This window comes from Myotis davidii, unplaced genomic scaffold, assembly GCF_000327345.1.
Source record: "Myotis davidii unplaced genomic scaffold, ASM32734v1 scaffold226, whole genome shotgun sequence".
NCBI lineage: Eukaryota > Metazoa > Chordata > Mammalia > Chiroptera > Vespertilionidae > Myotis > Myotis davidii.
Genome location: NW_006297224.1, coordinates 3,336,546 through 3,341,828, shown reverse-complemented (window position 1 = coordinate 3,341,828; position 5,283 = coordinate 3,336,546).

Below are 5,283 nucleotides of genomic sequence, written 5' to 3'. Positions count from 1 at the left end.
TGAACATTTAGAAGACAGGTGAAAAGTGAGGGCAGCTTCACTGTGGCCTATGACCACACACACTTCCTGCTCTGTGGCAGCCCTATGAGCTGTGGGTGAGATTGAGTGAGAGGTGGAGACTGTACCTACTGTGTCTCCTGTCCTGTTTCCCTCCATAAAGCTGAGCAAACATAGTGTTAGATTAAAGCATGTTTGTGACTCATGAGCCTGATTGTCAGCTTGGACTAATAACAACCTCTGCAGCACCGCAAAGCCAAATTACAAACTGTTATCTCAGCTAAGGATGAAGTAGGGATAATCTATAAGTTTTATAAATTAAGTCCACTCAAATTCATCCATTCAAATATTAAAGGACCTACAGTGTATGAAGCAATTAGCTGGACAGTAGGGATACAAAAATAAATTGGAAAAACAAAACATCTTTTCTTTGGTAAAATTTATAAAATGTGGGTATAAGTGTGTGTGTGTGTTTTGGGGGGGCAGGGTTAGTATCATTGATACTGCAATAGAGGTGAGTACATGTTAGTCTGAAAGAAAGGAGGATCATCTAATCCCTGGCTTCAGTCTATGGGTTGAATAGGAAGGCTTAACGCGGGGCCTGGGAGAAGCTCAAGGCTGCTGAATAATTCAGGTGAGAAAGTGGTGGCTGAATTAAGTCTGTGACAGTGGGGAAGGAGAAATGTGAATGTATGAAAGACACAACAGGAGTCTGATTAGGACTTGGAATTATTTGGGGGAGTGAGGATGGGTGAGTTGTGGGGGAGAAGACAGGGGGTTTAATTTTGGACAAGTTGAATTTTATTTGCCTGTGGGATATCTAAGAGGGGATTTGAATCGGAGAACAAAAGGGATTATTTGCTCTGGAAATAGATATTTGGGTGCCATTCACACATTGGTGATATCTGAAGCCATATCAATTGAGGTCAAGGAGAAAAGTGCTCAACTGAAGTTAGAGAAGGGTGGACAATGAAGCCTTAGGGAACATGGACATGTATGGGGTAGCAAGAAAAGACAATCTCATATATATCAGGAGAAGAGAGGGTTCAAGAAATGAGCAATTAGCATTGGTGACGTTCAGGATAGGCTACCCCAAAATATAGCACCTTGGCATATTGAATATTTTAAGCTGAAAGAATTCGAGAAAATGGCAGAGCAGAAAGGTTTCTCTGACCTCCCACCACCCATCTCCCCTGAAGTTGGTCATAAAACCCTCTTGTGAGAGATGCTCTTTCTTTCTTTGTCTTTTTTTAAATACATTTTTATTGATTTCAGAGAGAGGAAGGGAGAGAGAGATAGAAACATCAATGATGAGAGAGAATCACTGACTGACTGCCTCCTGCATGCCCCCTACTGGGTATTGAGCACGCAACCCAGGCATCTGCCCTTGACTGGAATCGAACCTGGGATCCTTCAGTCCACAGGCCGACACTCTATCCACTGAGCCAAACCAGTTAGAGGGAGGATAGTCCTATAGGAAAGGACTATCTTTATCTTCAAAACTGAGGGACACTGCCAAGAATCTGAACAAACAGGCCTTGGTAAGTTTTACCCACTTTACTACCTTATTATATTTCTCCATGACTGTATTCTTCCTCAAACTGAGCATAAAAGTACTCAGACTTAACCATTTCTTTGGGTCTTTATTTCTTTATGAAGGCAAATAAACTTAAATGAAAATTATTCATGTTGCTTACACAAAATCTGAGAGTTCATCTACTTATTTATCTATAACATGAAGCTGAAGGGATAGTGTCTAAGCCCTATTTTGAAGGACAACAGCATTTTATGTCCAGTGCAGGGCTCTTCTCTGTGCCTCAAAGACCAGTTGAAAAAAGAGCATTGCAATTTTTAATTATGTGTGTGAACTGTTCTCTAGGCCAAAGAATGTTGTTGGTCACATCGGTGACAGAACCTTCGGAACAAATTCACTAGGTAGAATCAGATACTATCCTTTCTCCTTTGGAACTTTGAACATTCTGGGTGGTTATGAAAGTGCTTATCATGCTGTTTTGCAATTTACTTATATCTTTGCTCCACAACTTTGAAATGCTGAAGAGCAAGGTCTAGACCAGTGATGGCAAACCTTTTGAGCTCGGCGTGTCAGCATTTTGAAAAACCCTAACTTAACTCTGGTGCCGTGTCACATATAGAAATTTTTTGATATTTGCAACCATAGTAAAACAAAGACTTATATTTTTGATATTTATTTTATATATTTAAATGCCATTTAACAAAGAAAAATCAACCAAAAAAATGAGTTCACGTGTCACCTCTGACATACGTGTCATAGATTCGCCATCACTGGTCTAGACTCTATAACCACAGAGCTTGGCACAAAGATTATTTCAGTTAAACTAGCATTATGTCTATAAGTACACTTAACCTGGCATGCATAAACAAATACATGGATGAGGGTTCCCCAATCAGTCAACACTGTGGAATAATCATACTTTCCATCGTTTATCTCCACTACCTTAAGCAACATACAACCACGTGATATACAGGCTAAGTGAACCCTTGGGTTAAATATCAGTAAAGCTTAAGTTGTTAATATAATATGTTAATAGAAGCTCAAATACTTTTCTTGCTGCCCAATTGAACATCTTGTGTACTCCACTTCAGCTGTAAACTGAAATTGGAGTGATATTTTTGAAATTCAAAATGATCCTTTCCCACCACTCCTCATCTCCCCTCGCCCCTACACATTAACACTCCAGAGACCTCTGCTGCTCCTAAAATGCAGACCAAAGTCTCTAACTGGCCTTTGATCAAAGCTTTCCATAATTTGCTCTTTGTCTCTCTTTACAGCCTCATCTTCCTGAAACTAACCCTCACTCTTTGATACAAAGAAATTAAGAAACAAACCTCCCTATTATATGTTTTCATTCTAGTACTTACTACAGTTGTAATTTTACTTGCATATTTTATTATATATTAAGTGTCTATCTCCCATACCATAAGCTATATATGTTTTTGTTCTCATTTTTGTTCACCCCTAATATCTAGCATAGTATTGTTCAATATTTTTGTTAAATAAGTGAATGGTACAAAAAAGAAAGTAGATAAGTTATTCTCTCAATAAATAAATATTTACATAGAGTATTTGCCAATGAACCAAATAAAAGAAGGACATGTGCAAACAAACAAACAAACAAAAACCCCTTGAAGAGTCATACAACAAAGAGAAAAAAAACATTTAATTAATATTTAACATTAATATTAAAAAGTAACATTTAAGTGCTTACAAGAAGAAAATAGCACCTTTTGAAATAGAAAATGACAATAAAAATGCTCAGAAATTTATTTTGGAGAAAGGCATAGACTTGGTACTTTGAGTTGATGGTATAATATTACAGATGACAGTGACAAAGCAAAACTACTGAACTTTTATTTTTTTATCTGTATTGCCATTTGGGTATCCTGGTTGTGGAAATGGCCTAGCTGCTTTCTATATGTTAGCCTGTGTACATATATATTTTTTGGCTCAAATTAATTATATACATAGGATCAGAAAAAACTTGCAGATGGGTTTAATAAAGCAATCTATATATATAAAAATCATCCCCTATCGGCCCCCCTCACCCTGATTAGGGGCAAGGCCAGCTGGCCAACCTCCTGTGGCCCCTCTCCCCCTGCCAGCCGATCGGCCTCCATTGGGGCCGGCCAGCCGGGCCCCATCCATTCTTGAATTCATGCACTGGGCCTCTCTCTCTCTCTCTTTTAAATTTATTTCAAGAATTATGATATTGCTTTTAACATTTAAAACAATTTTTCAACCAGTTTCAAACTTACAGAAATGCTGCCAGAAGAGACAACAACCTTTGTATTCCCAGCTCCTGGGTGGGTGATCAGTTAACATTTTATTTCATTTGCTCTCTCTCTCATCTCTCTCAACCCCCCTAACATGATGCCCCATCACCCCTAAAATATACTGCATTCCACCCCAAGCTGGAATGTCTGCTGCTATAACAACAGAAAATGCAGCCATCAAACAATATCAGCATTGATAGAACACTACTGTCAAATTCAAAGAGTTTCTTCACATTATCCAATGGGCCTAACAAGTCTCTTTTCCTTTTCAGTCTAGTATCCTGTCCAGGAACTTGCATTGTATTTAGTGGTCATGTCTCTTTCAATCTGGAACACTTTCAATCTTGCACTCGCTCTCTCAAATGCCCGAGTTTTAAAAAATGCATGTCTCTTCTTCTATAGCTTGATCCTAAGCCTGAGCATGTGTGCTGACACCTTGATCTGGAAAACCTAGATCCAGATTGTGAGGAAATATATTTCTGTTGTGTAAGCCACCCAGTTTGTCATACTTTGTTATGGCAGCCCTAGAAAACTAACACAGCTATGATCTCAGCTGTGAGTTCTCACCTTCTTTCATCTTCTGGAAACCCACTGGCTCACCTGAACATTTTAATGGAGGGAGCTGAAAGTGCTGTCTGAAGGTCTTCTATTTGTGGAGGCAGTTGAAGGTGTTAGAAAAATGGCCAGGACTGTGAGTTTTCCTGACTGTCACAAAGTGAGTCGGGAACCCACCATGTTCTGCCCAAACTGCCAACACATTCATTCTTTTTTTTCCTTTTTATGGTGCTAATTTTAAATAGTTTTATTTAAGACATTTCATTTTCCACTTCACTATCCTACCTAATAAAGAGGGAATATGCTAATTGACCCTCATGCCATCGCAAAGATGGCAGTGCCCACAGCTAATAAGGAGGGAATATGCTCATTGACTGCCCCGCCCTCAAAGATGGCAGCGCCCACAGCAAGAGATGGTGGCACCCAGTCTCCTCAGCCCTGCTGGGGCAACAGAGTCTGGGGTGGGCCTGGCCACTTCCCGTGCCTGCCTCTGGAGATCCCCAGGCCCCTCAGGCCCCAGTTGCCCAGGGCCGGCCTGAGGTGCAGGCAAGCCTTGGATATTGACTGCCCAGCTGCCCAGGTATGCCTGAGGCTCAGATAACCAGGGCTGGATGAGGCTTGTACTGTTGGCAGTGGCAGCAGCAGAGGTGTGATGGGGCATTGCCTCCTGCCCCTAAGGGCTCCCAGACTGTGAGAGGGGGCAGGCCGGGCTGAGGGACCCCTTGCTCTAGTGCATGAATTTTCATTTACTGGGCCTCTAGTCCTGTATAATAAAAAGCTAATATGCAAATTGTCCCCTTGATGGGAGTTTGACAGGGAGTTCAACCGGGAGTTTGACCAGGGGGCAGGACCGGCTGGCCAACCACCTGAGGCACCTCCCCGCAGCCGGCCTGGCCTGATTGGCCTCAATTGAACCCG